A 21,911-nucleotide genomic window follows, 5' to 3' on the forward strand; every position below is an offset into this window, starting at 1 on the left:
TTCCTAATTGAACTATGTTTACAATTGCAAGTCACTAAAACAACTCTCAGTGTGTAATAATTAGACAGAAATATTTGCACATGGGGTGGAAACGTGTCACTTTTGATGTTCGTAGTGTGAATAAAGACAATAGGATTTTGTACCTGCATTACTGGGCAATATACATTAACACACATAAGATATTTCAATGATCGACATAGATACTCCTTGTACATTCTCACCTTAAGTCAGAACACCAAAGAGAACAGGAGACGTAAGTAGACAGTCCTGGGCTACCATCTGTTTCTCGGCTTCTGCCATATGATATTTATTAGTCTTATATTGTTTTTATCTGCTGGTAAATGAGGTGATTTTGATTCCAAACAGATCAGGACATTAAACCTAAAAGCAAACCGTTGTTGGACACTTTTAATCCAAGCCAAGTAAGTTCTATGATAAGTTGAATTTATTGACTTTAACCAGTAAGTGGCCACGTATGTAGACTAGCTGCCTGGGCCTGGTTCTAGGCTCAGTGCATCCTGTTTTCCATTATTATTTCATTCCATTAGAAACAAAAACGAAGCATTTAATAGACTAAACGGAAGAAATGTTTCTTTGTACTGACATTTGTTTTGATACATACTAAAACATTTATCTTTATGTGGCAGTTTATCAATTATCGCTATTATTATGACCTTCGTAAACAGAATATGCATTTTCTCCTTAGAGGCTACTTTACAGGATATCAAAGTCCCCTACCAGGACTATGATTGACTATGGTATTAAGATGAATCTATAAAGGACTTGGGTCAGACTCCACCATATGATGCCTTCTACATTATCAGAAGTTATTGCATATCAAGAGGCTTCTTATTGAAAAAGTCAAACTAGAATCTCTGTCACTTTATTAAATTCAGAATTATTATTTCATTCTATTAGTAATATTGATATTAACTAATAATATTCTTGTTGAACCCTGGATAACATATGGTTCCTTAAAACATGACTCAAAACCTAAAGCTGGCCATTGGCCATAGACATTAGAGATGGAGATGTCTGAGGCCGTGGGAGATGAGCAGTTGCCAGACATTTCTAGTTCTGCTTCTCTAAGAGTACACAAAAGAACTTCACGATAATATCTACCCTGTTAGATGGGAGCGGACATAGACATTAGATGACTGAGAGTTATCTTGTCTGATACCTCCATAAATATGCATGTTTATTTCAATAGAGGCAGGGTATAAGTCATCTGGCGAAGCTTATCTTCCTGGAGAAAAACAGACAGAGTAAGTTAAAATTGAATCTGTCCAATCCTACTTTTCCCCACATCGGAGGACCAACAGACAGGGACCATCAGACAGGGACCATAGACTGTGCCAGATTAAAGGGGACAATATCAGACAATAATATGTCCATGGCTTAACTCTGTCCAAACGTGTTAGCCTATTTAGAGGGTCTCAAACCAAAAAAAAACATGAAAAACTATGAAATGTAAAACGAAAAGATTAGCCAGTTATTTTAATGATCATATATAATATATTTTATTCCATAAACGATACTACCAGCCAATCACATTACACATAGGTGCTTGCTTTATAATAGCAATTTTTTCGGTACTAAACAGGTGTAAAGTCCCTAATGGCTCTGTTTTTACATTCTGGGATTTTCCTGCATTTCGTACATGACTACTAATAGGGTCCATGAGACAGTAAACTCACTGGTCATATTTCACAACACCTTACCACATGTTACAGCTTTCTATAGCACAAAGATAGACTGAAATATGCAGCATGTGCAGGGTCAGACTGCTACAGTCTATTGTGAATATTTGCAGAGTATCATCGGAGCTGCACTGGAGTTCCTGGAACAAATACTTTACTAGCTGCTCCTCTTTGTCAACATTACAAAGCATACATGAGCAGAAAAGCATTTCAGAGCTTATGAACCAGAAATACTGTCTATGTCTCAATGATTTCAAATAACAAAAGTCTTGGAATAAACGTTTTGTTAGTGAGTTTGTATTTGTCATCTGCTTTAGACCATGAAATTATCTCTGAAATGTCTCAACAGCAACAAATTTAAAGTTACACACACATCATACACTGAAGAATAATGTTAGCTACAGTGTTGGACGCAGCAGGTCCATGGTATGATTCATAAATCCCGTTTCAATCGGCGCTCGTTTGCTCTATTTAAATGGAGAAATTATCGGAATGTAAGAAGACGAATGGTTGTAAATATGATCGTTCAACCCCTTACAGTCAGATGTGCTATTGACAAGCCAATATTTTTCTGGTTGCATAAAAGAGCCGATCAGCCGACAAATAAGAGTTTGCTCATTGATCCGCTTATCGCTGTTTACATTGGGCAATGATTGGGAACGAGCGTTCCTACGAATGCTTGTTTGCCTCATCATTGTCCCCAGTAAAAGGGACTTAAGATGTGGATCCATTATCAGATATTGATAAGTTTAAGACGTCAGGTTATAGAACATCCCTATACACACCACCTAATCCAACTAACCCTGCTAATCAACCTGTCAACATAAATATATTTATAAGAGAAGTGAGATTCTTGTGATAAGTGAGACTTTTCTGTTATATTAAAGAGGCTCTGTCACCACATTTAAGTGGCCTATCTTGTACATAATGTGATCGGCGCTGTAATGTAGATTACAGCAGTGTTTTTTATTTAGAAAAACGATCATTTTTGACGGAGTTATGACCTATTTTAGCTTTATGCTAATGAGTTTCTTAATAGACAACTGGGCGTGTTTTACTTTTTGACCAAGTGGGCGTTGTGGAGAGGAGTGTATGACGCTGACCAATCAGTGACCAATCAGCGTCATACACTTCTCTCCTTTCATTTACACAGCATATGGTGATCTTATTACATCACTATGTGCAACCACATAAACACACTATAACGTTACTCAAGTGTCCTAACAGTGAATATACATTACCTCCAGCCAGTACGTGATGTCTATTCAGAATCCTGACACTTCTGTAGCGTTTGTGTGAGATTTACAGTAAGGCAAGCATAATCTTGTTTTAAATGACAGGTTACATCTTAATCTCGTGAGATTACGTTTGCCTTGCTGTAAATCTCACAGAAACGCTACACAAGTGTCAGGATTCTGAATAGACATCACGTACAGGCTGGAGGTAATGTATATTCACTGTCAGGACACTTGAGTAACGTTAGTGTGTGTGTGTGTGTGTGTGTGTATGTGGCTGCACATAGTGATGTAATAAGATCACTATATGCTGTGTAAATGAATGGAGAGAAGTGTATGACGCTGATTGGTCAGCTGATTGGTCACTGATTGGTCAGCGCCATACACTTCTCTCCACCACGCCCACTTGGTCAAAAGTAAAACACACCCAGTTGTCCATTAAGAAAGTCATTAGCATAAAGTTAAAATAGGTCATAACTCCGTCAAAAATGATCGTTTTTCTAAATAAAAAACACTGCTGTAATCTACATTACAGCGCCGATCACATTATGTAGAAGATAGGGCACTTATAATGTGGTGACAGAGCCTCTTTAAGCTTTTTAAATAGGATATAAAAATAAAATACAGTTTAGAGTGATTTAATGTAAATTTATAAAAATAAAAAAAAAGGTATCTCATAAAATTAATAGGCACATTCATTGTTAACTTATAGTTCCCTTACATCAGTACACGGCAAATCCTGAGCAGAAGAATTCCATCCTGATACCTATTTATCTCCGAACAGTCCTAACTTCTATTTAAACTTTTGCTTACAACTACTATTATTTCTGGTGAAGCTGCTGTAAAACGCAAAATATCTATTGCCTGATGTACTCCAATAAAACTATGCAACCACAGCCCTATATATATATATATATATATATATATATATAAATCTTCTCGACAGACTTAGGGAAATAGTTGGCTGTTACTTCAGTAAGGGCTCAGTGGTGGTCCTTTACAACGCATCTCAGTAAAATCTACTGTATATAAAGTATCTGCTTTCCTTTATTAGAAAATAAGGCCCTGTTTTAGTGAAATGCATGCAACACTCAATACAAATGAGGTCTTCTTGGCAAATCTGTCTGGTTTAGAAAATCTATGTCTGGCCTGTGTACACGATAGCTTCTACTTCAGCCTCTTTAACAGGAATAGCATTATCCCTTATTTATTGTGCATTTGTGGCCTAAATCCAGACCCACGCTAGAAGGATCAATGGAGGGCTCACAACATCCCATTCAACTGTACACAACCTACTTGTCATCCCATTGGGAGCCATTGACTCGGACTTAACTTTATTGCAAGCCGACAGCTGGTGGGATTCAGCAAAAACATACAAAAGAAACAATTATAACACACTTTCACAGAAGCTCGGGACATGACGAATAAAAGCTCTATTGAGGCCCTCATTCAGACCACTAGAGGATTGAAACAACATTATTAATAATAAGATCAGACGTTCGTCTGCCGGTAGCCTATGACCACAGTAAGCTAAGCCAGTTGGCTAAGACTGAAATATCTTATGATGATCATTGCCTTATAGCCTATCTTACTTACCATGGACCACTATGACCATGCTTTCTTTTATATTGAATGTCATTTATACTACTTTAAAGCCTATGGTGTTCGTCCCATTATCTATCATTGATAATCATTTATTGGGATACTATTCTTTAATATATATTTTTGGTCACCTGTGTTGTTATATTCAAGTACAAAAAATGGATATATAATGGATTCCCATCTTTATTGTAACTACTAAGTGATATATCGTACATATGCCCTTAGGTTCATATTTCGGTTCTTACTGTATTGCCTCCCAGAACACTTACTAAATATATTCCCATCTAGTTCATGGATCAGTGATTCAGGGCCACAATTTAACGTATCTAGAGCAGTCATGGTGAAATTAATTGACCTTATATGAACATGGAATTCAGAAGTATGTCTATACACTAAGGACTTATATACACAGCAGTTTTTATAACGGCCATCACATAGCTGCATTAAAATCAATGCATGTCTGTAGGGCTATTCACACGGCCGTTTTTTTAACGGACCTTGAGAACTGCCCGTGAAAAAATAAGACATGTCCTATTTTGGTCCATTTTCCCGGATCCCTCAATAGACTCAAGTCTAAGTCTAAGTCTAAGTTTCGCACGGTTGCAAATTGGATGTGAAAAACTTTTTTTCACGGCCGATTTGACACCCATTCGTGTGAATACAACCGAAGTGAGAAAAGTTTACTTTTCACATGTATGAGATTTTGTTTTTATTTTGCATGCCAGAGCTTGTTATGTTTAAAGAATACATAGCGGAGTTACTTCAAAAGCTAAGTTTAGGAAAAGCAAAAAGAACAGACTTTCATTGAACTCTATGTTGTAACCCCCTATTGAAGCCTTGAATCCTTTCTGGTGCCGATGAATAGCCAAAGGCTGTTTTCAGTAAAATAGTTCTGAAAACATCATACACTGCTTTCCAAAATCCCTTAAGCCTTTAGAAGAGGAAGGAGAACAAAAAATGGGCCATTACTTATTGTAGTAAACCACAGAAATATGTGCTATTGTGTTTATAAAATAAGGAAGTCATAATCACTTTCACTAAAACTAAACAGGAATATATTATTGTTACTTCCAAACCTCATTTCCAGCATTTGTATATATAGTATCTTCATGTCCACTGATAATAATAATAATAACGGTACTAATAAGTATAGTGGAAACCTGCCTGTCTGGGCTCTAATGTAAAGCTTCGACTTTCTTTTTAACTTTTCTTACTTGCCAATCCGAACCAGTTTCATTTACAATTGTTGAAATGTAAACATTATTTTTTTTAATTTCTAACAGTAAATGAAAGATCCATAGGTTTCATCCATAGAACATACCGCTTGAGACTCTATGGCTAGAAATCTGCTGTTGCAGTGGCATTAGGGGGGCACCATGTAGAAAGCACAGCCTTCTGTTCCACTAAATGTATCGGCTGGATTTCCATTTGGAGCTTTGCTTGTTGGGTCAGCCAGTGGGGCAACATTGGTGGCAATAAGTGGCGGTTGTGGAAAGTTTGTAGGTTGGATATGTCTTCCCCCAATTTGCAATAATGCTCATGCCTATATTGCCCTCTTGCCTACATGCAAGGTGAGGTAAGTTGTGACTGAGAGTAAACACTCCTATCCTTCTGCTGTCACCATTGTAGCTCCACTGACTGGCCCAACAGGCAAGAGATTCATCCACTGGCTAGCCAAAAATGCCAAGGATTGATGACCGAAGTTCTCTGTGATGTCTACCTCACACTTATGCTGTTCTTGCATGTCTACTACTTCTGTCCTACCTGCATGCAAGGGTAGAGAAGTGTTATTTACATACCCTTGGTTTTACACGTTTCTCTTGATGGATAGGATATGTACATCGATTTCTCCGGATGTATTCTGCATAGGTAAAACATAAAGGGGCAGATTTACTACTGTGTCTGCGTCTAGAATGTGTTGAAAAGTACGCCATATTTTTGGCCATTTTGCAGCATTTTATTTTAGATGCTTCGGCCTCACCAGACACTCAAAAACTGTATAAAACAGATGGCGTGGTTTAGTAAGAAAGGTTACCTGGCTTAAAAAGCACTATAGTACGCCAAACGAAAGCGACGCCAACCAAAAGTTGGTATAAGGAAGAAAAAACTGTCTAACAAGATGCGCCAAATGTAGCATACAACGTAAGCCACTGTGATAAATTTGGCGTATCTTCAGACCGTCTGTTATAAGTTTATGCTGTACCAGTTTATAACTCAGTTTATACTTCGTAAATCTGCCCCAGAGATTCTAAACATAAACATAAACATGCAGCAGGTAAAGCAACAAGGATTCAATTTATATGAGAAATGATAATGAAGCCCATACAAATATTTCAAATTATAGAACCCTTACAGAAAATAAGAAGTAAAGGAAATCTGAAGATTACACCAAATGACTTCACTTTCCATTGCAGCTGATTATAAGGGTTCATTACTTTAATTGCATCAGTCCAAGAGACCTCCCCTTGAGAAGCGCTTTGAAACTCATAGTATATTAAAGCAGAACACTCCACATGCCCTTTTCTTTAAAGGGGTTGTTTTTTTGTATAATTAAAAGTTATACAATTTTCTGTATTAATTCCTCACATTTTTCAAGATCTCTGCTTGTTGTTATTCAGTAGGAACATTCATGTTTACTTCTAGCTGATAAAAATTCTGTCCATGGTCATGTGATGGACACACAGGTGTAATGAATAACAACAAGCAGAAATCTTGAAAACCATGAGCAATTAATACAGAAAGTATATTGGAAAATTATATACATTTTAATTATACAAAAATACCACTAATTTGCTGAAACCGGACAACCCCTTCTTAGAACATCTTTCCATGCAGGTTATTATGGCATTACTCTTCTTTACAGTAGACTTGTAGTTGATATATCGTACTAGTCATTACTGGCAGTTAGACAGTCATGAGATGAGGAATGGATTCATGTATATGGACAGGGCCTGGCAAGTATAATATTACCAGTGCTTTGGCTTCACATGCTTTTCCACAGAAACCAGACAGCTGCTCCCATTTTTGGACATTGTTTGTACATTCACATCATTCTCAAAGTGTTCAGCCCATGTGCTGCTTTTAGAAACACTGCCATCTCCACCAAGAGATAGAACCTTGCGGCTTGTGCACTATTATATATTTAAAGCATGTGAAATGTGTCTATGGATGTCAGCAATATAGCCGCCACATTACTGTTAATATGATATATAGCATAACAGCTATGCTATAACTAATCTTAATGCATAATATGTTTGTTTAAGACTTCTGGTTGAGTCATTGCCCTAGTTTAAAGGGGTTTTCCCATCAGAGACATTTAGGACATATCCACAGGATATGCAAATCGAAGAAAGAACTGCAGCACCCGAGATAATCCAATGAAGTGTATTTGATTTATTCACCAATCATAAAAACACTTGCAACGTTTCAACCCATGAATGGGTCTTCCTCAAGCATTTTCTTGAATATATATCCACAGGAAATGTCATAAATATCAGGTAGATGTGGATCCGCACCTATCTCTAGAACGGGGCCCCCTAAACCCCGTTCTACTGCTCTGCGTTGTGGTTGAAGTGTGTGATTTCCGATCATGAATTACATAAACAGCTTCCGTACAGCTTACGTAAACAGCTACACTTCTTCCGTAACTGCCACTCACTACTATGGGACAGCTACACTGTTTCCGTAAGTCATGGTCGGAAATCACACAATTCAGCCACAACACAGAGCAGTAGAATGGGGTTTAGGGGGCCCCATTCTAGAGATAGGTGCGGGTCCCAGAGGTGGACCCGCATCTATCTGACATTTATGATATATCCTGTGGATATATCATAAATGTCTCTGATGGACAAACCACTTTAAAAATGACTCACGTTACAGCAAAATACATCAGTTATTGTATATGAATACTTCATGCATGCAGTAAAAGGATATATAATCTATGAACTTCAATATTAAAGATGTGACATGGTTCTATCTGGCCATTATCACAATCTCCAGATTAATTTTATTATAATGGTAGGTGACTCCCATAGAAAGATAAGGTCAGGCTAGCAAGAAGGACCAACAAGTAATTATTACGCCACAGGTATCAAATTTTTCAAGTTAGAACTAGCACTAAGATGTTGTGGATCATTTGAATAATGTGTTGCATTTCCATTTCTAATTCCTAGTTCACATCGCATTTTTGCCCTATGTTTAGTGTGTATGTCGGGAAAGCTCCCGACGTACATGCTAAACATGTTCATAGGGCTGGTATACATCAGTATACTTTTTTTTATAAGGATGGCATAGCATAGTAGATTATAGTATTCCATCTTGAGGGATCCGGCAAAAAAATGTATGCTGCACAGTATACATTTTTTTAACCTGGAGACCTGTCACAGGTATATGTTAAATGTATATTTTGGTAAGCTCCTGACATCACTGTCCATATAAGAACAGAGATGTCAGGAGCTTGCCAATGCCAGAGTCCCCGCGCAGATCATCAGAAGCACTCTGCCCGTGGACTTTGGTCCTGGCAAATCTCCCAACATCACTGTCCATATATGGACAGTGATAGCAATAGCTTTCCCACGGCCGGAATCCCTGGTCAGGGCGCTTATGACGCTCTAGCCAGGAACACCAGTATTGTAAAGATCTTGACGACACTGTCCAGAAATGGAAAGTGACATCAAAGGCTTTCCAGGGCACATTTCTACAGGTAGCGCTCTGCCAGGGGTTTGGGCGACGTATCCCACTGTATGCCTACACAGTGGGATACATTACAGCCTTTCATGAAGGGAATACACCAGGAGTCCTCCTACCATATATAACACACATAGAAGACTAAAAACATGATGCGAACTAGGCCTAACCTGTATGAAAGTCATTTATCGCTATGAATTTCTAACTTGCATCACATTCTAAAAAATCCTTTTATATCCATTCCAACCATTAGATATATTGGGGATATACCGTATTTTTCGGACTATAAGACGCACATGACTATAAGACGCATCCAGGTTTTAGACAGCAGAAAATAGGGAAAAAATACATACTTTACTACTTTTGCAAAGCAAAAACTATTTGTTAAAAAAAAAAAATTGTTCTGTTTCACCACATTCTGATTTTTGGCACATAAGACTTTTTTATCACTTTTTATTTCATTCCTTTTTTTTATTTTTTACATTGTGCTTGGGGAAAAATGGGAAAAGGTTTTTTTTAACTTTTAATATTTCTTTACACATTTTATTAGTTCCCCTAGGGGACTTGAACAAGCGATCAATAGATCGCTGGTACAATACACTGCAATACATGGATGAGTTATGGAAACAGCGTAACTCGCTGAGCTAGGCTGTTTCCATAACTCCCTTAGTAGTGAATGGCAGTTACAGAAGCAGCGTAGCATGAGAGCTACGCTGTTTCCATAACTACTATTCAGTTCTATGGGAGTTACGCTGTTTCTGTAACTCGACCATGTACGCTGTTTTTGGTGCTACCGAGTTCCGGAAACAACTGCGTCTTATAGTCCGAAAAATACGGTAGCTTCAAAATACGTATAGAGCATGTAAAAATGACTCAGCAGAAAGGACAACTGTGTTTGTATTATGCTTTTTCCTTTCTTGGTTGAAAGAGTCAAGTGTGAATACAGAAAAGTGACCTGATGATGCCGGCTTTTTCTTTCTTCTCCCGTAAAGTTATTTATAGTTTTACCCAAAAAATAAAAACAGATAGTGTGATCATTTATAATAAAATAGTTCAAATTTATCGTTAGAATAACTGCAAAATAAACAGATATACTGAAACTCTGGATTATTCCGCTTTATGCTGAACTGCAAGAATTGAACACACTAATTCAAATTAATATGATATATTTTATTGTGTATTTAAAATACTAGTCGAAGGCTGAAAAATGTATTCTTGGTTGTTCCCTTTTTTCCCTGCAATTCGCTCATTATTGGTTTGGGTGAGGTGCACTTTAATAATCCCCAGAACATGGCTTTGAGCCTAGAAACTTCCCAGAAATTTCTTAAAATCAATCTACAGTAAAAGACATCTGTTCCTTGGGTTTGCATACAATTTACTGGATACTACGCTCTCTGCCCGGAAGTGACACTCAGTAAAAATATTCCCTAAATGATTAAGTTAAATTATAAGTCACAATTGAAAACGGCGTACTTTGTCTATAAACCATGTTTCTCATACACCACATATGTGTCTCTTTACAGGAAGTAGTTATATATGTATAAATGTCGGATAATAATATCTGTACAGATTCTTAGGTTATGAATGAATTTGACTTAAAAAAAAAGTTTTGTATAAAGTACTCAGCTTCATGTTACTTCTATGATGCCTTTTTATATTTTGTATGCTATAGTAAGGTTACATTATTCCACCGGTATCGGTTACTAAGTTATAGTCAAATTTATACAAGAATAGTCAGTTATATTAACTGAGTTATGTTCAGATGTAGCAGAACTGAGCTTGTCATTTGGCACAACTCACAGTGATAGCACAATATTTTTTCTATTGGTTTTGTATGGTTTTGCAAAGGTAAAACTACTTATTAACTAGCCCACACAAATTAAATAGATGTCAGCCGACAGCTATTCTTCCCAACTATTCCATTAGGAGGGCGGCAGCAGCAGCAGCAGCAGCAGCAGCAGCAGCAGCAGCAGCAGCAGCAGCAGCAGCAGCAGCAGCAGCAGCAGCAGCAGCAGCAGCAGCAGCAGCAGCAGCAGCAGCAGCAGCAGCAGCAGCAGCAGCAGCAGCAGCAGCAGCAGCAGCAGCAGCAGCAGCAGCAGCATGGATGACATCATACAGTAGTAATGAGCAGTGTAGCTGTGAATCCAGCACTTTGGTGAGATATGGCTCTTACTAGATAATGCAGCAGCATCTCTCTGTCTCATTCTAACTCTACTCCTTTTCCCCTCACCATAGACTTCTATAGGCAACACGTAAGCTTATCGCTCAGTGAGCTGATAGTCTGTCTTGTCTCTCAAGACAGATTTTAGCAGTGAATTGATAGTGAATGATCAGTGCGTGAGGCAGGGGGAAGAAGTGCTTGACAAGTGTAGAAAGAGGCATTTTTCTCTAAGATACATTTCAAAGTTTCTTATATTCGCTTATACTATTGATGTATGCAAAGTTTGTTAAAACGACAGTGGCCATTTAAGCATTTTCCCTAAATGTAAGCTGATCAGTGGTGGTCTACCCGTTGACTACTGCTGGAACCCTCAAATTTCACCGCAAGGGAATGTATGGCGAGTTTTCGACAGAGCTGTTCTTTGTAGTTGCACTCAGCTTTAACTAATAGCACGTAATACTCACCTCATCCTTACTCAACACATATTATTAGTAATATCACGTTATCAATTATACCGATATGTAAAGGAACATCTGGTGCCACTTATTCTAGTGGAAGCAAATGATTGAACAGGTAAATATTCAACCATTTTATTCCTCTTTCCCCAGCAATTGACTTTAGGAGATAGTCAGGCTATCCCCACAGATTGCTGAAGGTTCCCAGGAGTAATCTGTGTGATCCTCTAACTAAAATGACATGTCTATGGCCAGTTTACAATTATGGATCCTTACTTTTAAGCCATTTCATCCACTTATTATCGTATTTTTTGGACTATAAGACGCAGTTTTTATCTTAGAATCTGTGTTGTAATCTTCTGCTGCGTCTTATCTTCTGAAGGCAAACAGATGCCAGGAGCCGGAGACTGAGCTCTGAGCTTGAAAGGTCCTGGTAGTGCAGTGTAATGGAAGAGCATGTCCTGTGTAAAAAATCTCTGTGTTATCTGCTCACTGGACAGTCACATCTTACACACAGAGTTCTGTCAAATCTGACTGTTCAGTGGGCAAACACAGATATTTGTACACAGAGCACAGTAAATCTGTACAGGCACTGATCTGCAAGGACCTTTTAGCCACGCCCCCTCCTACGTACAGAGCCGCAAGAAGAGCAGATTCAGCACCATTAACCCCTGCCACTCCACATCTCTGATCTCTTGTGAGTTCAGGGGAGGGTGAGAGCACTGTAGCTGCCAATATATTTTATTTCCGTGTCTGACATTGTTATGGGGCACTCTGGCTGGCATGGTATTGGGGCACTGTGGTACTCTATTGTCTCAATATTACCCAGGAAATGTACAGTTAAAGACAAAACCTTTTTTTCTCCTCTTTTATGCTACAATTTATGGGTGCGTCTTATGATCCACTGCGTCCTATAGTCCGAAAAATACGGTATATCGTAACAGACGCTACCTATTACTTCTTGTCATGACTGTGTGATACACTAGAACATCAACCCTCAGCTGAATTCTGACCATTTTGGAATGGTCTATAGAATGGTCAGTTCATTGACATCAGTTTGTTGCTGTATCATTACTAGTATGCGGTGCTGACAAACATATTTGGTAAAGTAATAAAGAATGTGTATGATAAGTGACAATGAGAATCGGGCATGAGGCTCATCTATAAAAATGAAAACCAGTGACATAACGTTCACATCATTTGTTATTATAGACACATCAGGTACTTGTTCTTCTTGGTCTGTTTTACATTAGGAGGCTGTATAGGAAAAGAACTGTACATGTGTACACGGATACACACGTTGTAATGTTTGCTGAGATTACTATTGTTTCTCATTATGGGACATTAGCGTTACTGTACACCTGCGCCTCATCACTCGCCAGGCACATAGAAAGAAGCTCTGGGCAATATAACATAATGACACTCGTGTGTTCTCATTAAATGTTAATATTTCATACTTGGGGTCAGAAATGTTTCTCAGGTTTGAATTGAATCACATGAATTTTTTTGTGTCGAACTGTTTTTGACACTCTAAACAGCCTGTTTCAAATCATGACAAAATGTCATATTAAAGTTTCATCTTTTTATACCGTGAGTAATCGCCAAATTGTAAACACGTCTGTAATGTGTAGCTTCAGAGATTTATCATTCTAACACCTCTTTAAAACTGGGGTAGGAGGCATTAACGAGAGACTTTTTTTGCCAACGCTAATGACACCAACATCATTTAGGATTTTGTTGTCTCTCTAAAGGCCTGTTGCAAGGGAGTGGCATCAGCACTATAGTAATAATGATAAGTGTCATATAATATATTATATGTCTTTACTTTTCAAAATAAAGACTTAAAGGCTATGGATACCTTTGGGGTAATTTTTTTATTATTATTATTGAAATGCATTTATTTAGTCATAAAAATGACTTTTGTAATTGACTTTTATTAGAGAGAAAATGCACTGTTTCACTTCTGCAGCTTGTATGTTTCACAGTACATAGAAGTTGCGGAAAGCCGTTCTGAGCCGACTCCGTCAGTGAGCTCCTGAGCGATTTTCTAAGCTGGCAGCTGACCCATACAGACTTTTTTAATGTTTTTATTTAATGCATATGTTTAGTGATTTTAAAAATGTTTCTATTACACTTATTAAAGATTATATTTCGTTTTACAGCTGCAGCTTCAATGTCACCACTATAAATAGAAGCTGCATAACGCTGCTGTAAACCGAATCCGTCAGCCCGCTAGACTGACAACTTGGCTGACAGCGGCTCCTGCAATGGCGTAACTACCGCTGTAGCAGCCATAGCAGCTGCTACGCCCCCCCCCCCCCATGCCCGGAGGCTCTGCTAGCAACTGCTATGGCTGCTACAGCGGTAGCGACACCACATTCAATAGTGTCTGCGTCCTTCGGACGCAGATGTTATTGAACACTATGACAGAGCAGGGAGGTATCTCCCTGCTGTGCCAAAGGCTACTGTAACAGTGGCGTAGCTCTAAAGGGTCGCAACGGTCGCAATTGCGACCAGGTCTCTAAGCCTGGGGGGCCCACTGACCGCCATGGTCCCACTTCCTGAATGCTGGAGCAAGGAGCTGACGGCTCCTTGCTCCAGCATTCATTCTGCCGTGAGTGGCTCGGCACAGGCAGGCGCGATGTTGTGACATCACCACGCCTGTCTGCACCAAGTCACTCACAGCACAGTGCAGACAAGGAGAAGGATCCTCCACCTGTCGTGGGAACGGGGATAGGTAAGTAATTATGTTATTATTTTCTATTAGGCACTATGGGGCATTTTACTGGGTATGGAAGGGGGGCTGATATGGTGGCAGCTATAGGAGTATTTTACTATATGAGGGGCATTATACTGTATGGGCGGCATTATACTGTGGGGGCATTATGCTGGTGGGGATAGCTATGGGGAAATTATACTGTATGGGGGGCATTATACTGTGGGGACAGCTATGGATGGCATTATACTGTGGGGGCAGCTATGTGGGGCATTATACTGTATGGAGCATTATACTGTGGGGGCAGCTATTTGGGGCATTATATTGTGGGGGCAGCTATGAGGGGGCGTTATACTGTGGGGGGGGGGGGTTTGGTGGGCATTATACTGTATGGGGGGCATTATACTGTGGGGACAGCTATGGATGGCATTATACTGTGGGGGTGGCTATGGGGGGAATTATATTGTGGGGCAGCTATGGGGGCATTATACTGTGGGGGTAGCTATGTGGGGCATTATACTGCGGGGGCAGTTATGGGGGGCATTATACTGTGTGGGGCAGCTATGGGGGCATTATACTGCATGGGGCATTATACTGTGGGGTCTGCTATGGGGGGCAATATACTGTGGGGGCAGCTATGGGAGGCCTTATACTGTGTGGGGCAGCTATGGGAGGCATTATACTGTGTGGGGGCAGCTATGGGAAGCATTACAAAGTGTGGGGGCAACTATCTGGAGCATTATACTGTGGGGGCAGCTATGGGGGTATTATGCTGCATGTGGGCAGAGATGGGGCATTATGCTGTATGGGGGAATTTGGGCATTGTATTGCATGTGGGCATCTGTTTGGGCATTATACTGTATGAGGCATCTGTGTGGGTATTAAACAGTATGGGGCATCTGTGTGGGCATTATACTGTGGGGGAGCATTATATTGTATGGTGGCAGCAATGGGGGCATTATACTGTGTGGGAGGCACTATGGGAGCATGATACTGAGTGGGCTGAATCGGGTGTGTATGGGTGGGGATTGGGTGGAATTAGAGGGATGACTTAAAAGAAAAAAAATTGACGCTGTGCGCCACATCGATTGTCCCTCTTTGTGATACATGAAAGTATAGTACTGTCTACAGGAAGGGCTGTATAGCACTGTATGGGGAGGCTGTAAAGCCCTGTCTACAGGGGGTGCTGTACAGCACTGCCTACATGGGGGTCTGTATAGCACTATCTACAGGAGGGGACTGAATGGCACTATTTACAGGGGGGCACTATCTACAAGGGTGGGCTGTGTGTGTCATCTAGGGAAGAGGGGCCCAGTCAAAAGTTTGCTATGGGGCCCAGTGTTTCCTAGTTACGCCCCTGGGCTCCTGTGTGTCTGTAACACACAGTCTAACCCTAAGGATATTTCCACACAAAGTGTAAACACTGCATAATTTTCATCCGGATTTTCTGTGCGGAAATTCCACAGCGTATTACAGTAGCAGCAAAGTGGATGAGATTTAAATAAATTTCATCCACAATCTGCAGAAAAAACGCCACAAGAAAACCACGTGCAGAAATAGACCTGCGGTGTGGATTCTCAATCCGTAACATGTCAATTTCTCTTGCAAAAACAATGCAGAATTTCTCCACGGAAAATCCGGATAGAAATTACGCAGATTTTACGCTGTTGTAGACGTACACTAACACTGATCATATCTATGTTCATCAACTTAAATTTGATCAGTTATAGGGTTACATTGTGTGTCAGAGGCACACAATAGCCGATCTCTGCCAAGCCGTCAGTACAGCTGACGGATTTGGCTTACAGCGTCGGTTTGCAGCTTCTCTGTATAGTGGATAATAAATAAAAATTCTAATAAATGTATAATAGAAAAATGTTTAAAAACTCTAAATGCATACATTAAATTAACAAAAAAAGCTTCAAAGGTATATATAGCATCAATCATCAGAAGGCTCTTATTTATGCTTCAATGTCACTTGTACCAATTATCTTGCCTTAAAAAGTCGTAGAAAAAGCAAACTGGTAAAATAAATGGCGTAATAGTGTTGTCATATTCCAAACTGCATTCCCAGCTCACCTGCAATGGTGGGATGAATGCTTTGAAGTATAAAATCACAGCTGTTGTGAACTTACATTATAATTAGTCCTAAAACCATCAAGACAACCTCGAAAGTAGAGCAGATGCTTATTGTCCTTGTAAGGTAAGAAGAGCAATCTGTTGGAGCATGCTTTATTGCAGTCTGTAGATCACAGGCCTGTATCTGGGCTTAGCCAATTCTGTGCTGCCTGGTCTGCAAAGTTTATTCATCTGCACTGGATAGTGAAATACTTCAAGTACTGTAGTGCAAACTATACCCACATTTTAACAAAGCGCCTGTTTTGCACACTATAACATAACGTTGAGTGTCATTTTGCAGCTGTAATATTTAACTGCTCAAAATAATGGGTCAAGTTTTTATTAATCTTAGTGTTTTGATGTTATAGTTGATGTATAACATGACACAGATCTATATTCTATTATAAGACAACACTTTATGTTAAAGAGTAACTGCGCTTTCATCAAACTTTTGAAATGTCATAGGGACATATCGAAAATTTGGGTCAGTGGGGTTTGGATGCTGAGACCCCCACCGTTGCTGAAACAAAGGTATAGAAGCGTTCAGCTGAGCGCTTTGCTCCTTTGGCTATGATCAGCGCTCATCATCAGACTGAAGAAGCTTACATAGATGTTCTATAAGTGCCGTTTTCAGTCTGATGAGCACTTCTGCACCTTTGTTTCAGCAACGGTGGGGGTCTCAGTAACCGTACCCCACTGACCCAAGTTTTTAATATGTCTCTATGACATATCAAAAGTTTGATGAAAGTGGTGTTAAGGGGGTTTTACACTGGGCGACTATCGGGCACACAAGCGTTCATAGAACGCTCGTTGACGATAATTATCCTGTGTAAACAGGGCAGCGATCATCTGCTGATCGTATCGTTTTAAAAAAGTAGAATATTATCGTTGTCGGCAGCACAACTACCAGTAAACAGCGAGACGCGCTGCCGACATGATAATAATGTATGGGGACGAGTGATCGGAGTAACGACCGCTCGTCCCCATACATAGCTCCTTGTGACAGGAGAAAACGAGCGCCGATCAACAATGTAGCATAATTGACTTAACTGAATGTGCATTATATTTCCACATAGCAGGGAGGGGGGGGGGGGGGTCAACTGCTAGACACATTATCTTTGGGGAAACAAAGGATTTAACAAGTAAAAATTCAAAATATTAGATAATTTCCAGTGGCATCAACCACTGTAGTAGCACAGAGCAGTCCCACAGAATTGCCGGATATGCGGAACATCTCCTGCAGTCAGCTTCTATGGGAGTACTATAGACAATGCTGATCGATGGATTGATTCATCATACAGCTCCCACCATGCTGTGCAGTGGGTGCTCTCAGCACCTACTGATTTGTGTTTTAAGGACACCCTTATGTAGTTCTCATAATTCTAGGAAGACAATAAAATGATTTACATTTTTACAATTAATAAGTGCATTTATGGGAGCATTGGTAATTTTTTAACTATCATGAATTGGCTAAAAAACTTGGATCATTTATCATTTTGAGAATAAGTGTTAAGTTTTTGTCTAGCTCAGCTTCTCATCAGGGCATTAATGTACTATATCTATTCTCTAGTAAAAGGAGGCCGTATCATGTCCCGTGGCTTTAAGTATAATCAGTCACGGTGATGTCAGATAATTAAACTCCCAAATGCTTAGTCTGACCAAAAAAAGTAAATTAAATCTCTACTCTCCATCTGTCTCTTCAACATTCCCAGCGGAACATATGATACCATCAAGAATGACAGATGTAAAACTATTATTTATTATCGTAATATCCTCAGATGCAATATACAATCCCTGAATAATAATAATAATAATATCTAATATTAAAATATAGATCCCCAAAAGGTACAACCAAAAACATCCTTGATCTGGAGGCAATTATTAAAGAAAGCACTAAGTTAACTTAGGAGCAGACAATGATAATATATACTATTTCAAAGTAAAAAACACCAATATAAGGCGCAGATATTACTATTGGCTCAAGCCAAAACGAACTCTGGGGTACTAAACAATTCATCCAATAAACAATCCTCCGAATGATTTAAGCTGGAATAATAAGAGTCTGACATCACGTATAGGCCACCCCAGCAAGTTCTGTTGCAATAAGCCAGTCATCAGGGGTATGTGTTTGAGCCTTGGTTGTTTTCAGAAGAATAATATCAGCCTATTTATATTGGTGCTTGTTTACCCCCAAACAATTTAGGGGTTTCAACGAAAAATGTTATGTTTCAATAGGTGTCTCCAGACCAGGATTTTTTTTTCTCCAAAAAGCAATCTACCACCCAGCCTTTGTGTTTAATGTATACTATTGTGAGATCATAAAGAAAGATGCTATTCCACAATGGGTCAGTTAATGCACTGAAGGGACAAACTTATCTGCATGTAGAAATAGCAATAAATCCAGATGAGAAAATGAATAAAGACAATATATTATCAATCACAGTTTACAGATACTCTATAGATGACTTGCATACATTCGGACTTGTGTATCTCAATGAATAAAGCCAAAAGATTGTGATCCTTCTTAATTGCTATCACAGATTATCACTGCATGAGGTCCATAGGAAAAGAATGGACCACCTGTTGTATACCCCTGCTTACTATTCAGCCTTGGATGGATGCGGATTTGTATGCAGGGTCTCTAGTTGACATGATGAGACCATCTACAGAGCCAATGTTAAGCCATCAATAACAGATGGTATAAGCAAAGTTGTTCACCTCTGTATACATTTCCATGGATCCTTCACATCCATATAGGGAACATTCTGTCATAGACACAATGGTTGATATAATCAAAAATTCACATATTGTTCCAATGTGCACTAGTACTTTACATGCATACAGCACAGTTACTCAAGCTTATAATATCCAGGTATTACTATTTTCAGTTGTATACTCTAGACACATTCAGAGTTTAATATGAAACCATGTGGGTAACCGATAAGACACAGTTGATGGACAGAAAACTGTCCATCAATTGTCTGGGTTGGTGATTTTGATAAGCTGCTATAACCTAACTGCACATTTGCAATTTAAAGGGGTTGTCCACTAGGGAGAACTGATGACCTATCCAGCGGATAGGTCATCAGTATACCATCGGTGCGGGTCCAACACCCGGAGCCCGCACGATCAGCCGCTCCGGTGACCTGCGGGCATTGGATGCATTGGCACATTATGCAATGTACGTAGCTGTAAGCAGTTGCTATTCCGGCAGTTCTGCAGCATAGCGGCCGTGCTGCAGAACTGCAGCTCTGGTCCTATTCACTTGAATAGGAGTAGAGCTGTAGTATTGCAGCTTGGCCGCTATTCCGTGGTCGGAACCAACTGCTTCGTCTGGTGCCCGGAGGCAGCCGGAGCGGCTTAACGGTGCGGGGTCTGGGTGTCGGACCCCCGCGGATCATGTACTGATGAGCTATCTGGTGCATAAGTCATCAGTTGTTCGGTAGTTGACAAACCCTTTAAATTTACTGAATGACACATTGAGGAAGATTTATTAATGTATATACCCATATTGATATTTATGAAGCCCCTGTGCCACTTCTTCCCAAACAAATATATATATCTGGAATATGAGCGTGACTCATTTATCAACGTTTTCTGAAATTTTTCTACTACTGGTCTGACTTGGCACCATTTGTACAGTGTGCCAGTCAATCTAAATCTCCTCCTTTGTTTAGGGTTATGGTAATGAATGATTTTCATTGTGAAAAAAAGGCAATGTACATCACTATGTACAGAGTATAACTTCAATCAATTAATGAGCATCAAATGTTTATGTCTATAACAAAACTTAAGCTAGTAGCTTATATGTTTTTGGAAAACAGCATCCCTAAAAGGGGTAATCTCGGAAGTGAAAATGTTTTCTTAGGGTCTAGAAATGAAAAAATAAAAGAAAAAAGCAATACTTAGCTATACTTGCCCCCAGCGATCCAGCACTATCACACCGGTGGTTGTTTACATGCACGTAGCATGTGACCGCTGCAGCCAATAAGAGGGCTCAGCAGTCATATGTTGTATTTGTGGCACTTTGCCATAAATACGATTTGTCACCAGTGACCCCCCACTGAGCCCTCTGAATGGCTGCAGCGGTTACATGCTACGTGCATGTAAACATGCATCGGGACTGCCGCCGTAGCAACAGCGCTGTATCGCCAGGGGCAAGGACAGGTAAGTATTGCTTTTTGTTTTATTTATTTCATTTGCAGCCCCTAAGAAAAAAAAATCACTTCCCGGATAACCACTTTAAGGCCCTTTTACAAGAGCCTAGGATCGGGCGATCAAGCACTCTTACAAACGCTCGTTCCAGCAGCGATCAGCCGACAAATGAGCAAGCATTCATCTGTTGGCTGATCGGTTCTTTTATGCTGCCATACAAATGATCGTTTGTCGGCAGCACATCTCCGTGTAAACAATATACAAACTGGGATGAGTGTATTAACTATCGTTCGTCTTCATATACCTACATTCATTTCTCCACTTAAATGGCACAAATGGTCGCTAATTGACATGTAATTATCGCCGATCAACCCTCGCTACCAGGTAGGGATCCACCCATGTAAAGTCATAGAATTTTCATTGTTAAAGAGGACTGTCACGTCCTCTGATGATCTAAAACTAGAAAGGATAACTTAACAGCCGCTGCAGCACAGAGCCGTTTGTTTTTTTCTTTCCAGCCGCCTGTGTTCCCTTGTAATCGGTCCTGTTAGCTTTTGTGACTCGTACAAGTAGACTGTTAAGTGGGGCAACCATTGGAAAGTCTACACGTACAAGTCACGGAAACGAACGGCACCGATTGCAAGGGAACGCAGGCGGCTACAAAGAGAAAATAATCAGCGCTGCATGTCGATCGGAAATCATTTACACCATTTAAGTGGAGAAATGATTGTGGCTATATGGAGATGAACGATAGTTAATTCACACATTCATCCCCATATGGTTTGTATGTTGTCGGCAGCACATCCACTGTTTACACGGGGAGATGTGCTAAAAAGAAAAAAAAACAACAGCACTGCATTCAGCTGGTTTTAGATGTCCGAGCACAAAACATTTCCTATATTATTTTAAATAGTACGGTAATGGACTTCCATCCATCCAAACTATAGTTATTTGACGTATAGCCTCTACTCATTATTTTTCACATATCATTTCCCAAGAAACTAAAATTTGGAGGGGGAGAGAATAGGAGCCAACTTCAAATACCAGTAGGGTTGGAGCTACTCTTTAAGTATTTAAGTGTGG

The 21,911-nt window shown here is 39.7% G+C and overlaps 1 protein-coding gene and 1 long non-coding RNA gene across 5 annotated transcripts in view; one reads left to right on the forward strand and one right to left on the reverse strand.

Moving 5' to 3' along the window:
- The window catches only part of NHS (NHS actin remodeling regulator), a 199,935-nt gene that overhangs the window by 132,240 nt on the left and 45,784 nt on the right, over positions 1-21,911 (reverse strand). The window lies entirely within an intron of this gene.
- LOC142741005 (uncharacterized) overlaps positions 366-21,911 on the forward strand; it is a 33,283-nt gene continuing 11,737 nt past the window's right edge. The window contains exon 1 of the long non-coding RNA XR_012880964.1: positions 366-422. This is a non-coding gene — a long non-coding RNA (uncharacterized LOC142741005). The remainder of the gene's footprint in view (positions 423-21,911) is intronic.

The sequence above is a fragment of the Rhinoderma darwinii genome, chromosome 2 (genome assembly GCF_050947455.1).
Source record: "Rhinoderma darwinii isolate aRhiDar2 chromosome 2, aRhiDar2.hap1, whole genome shotgun sequence".
NCBI lineage: Eukaryota > Metazoa > Chordata > Amphibia > Anura > Rhinodermatidae > Rhinoderma > Rhinoderma darwinii.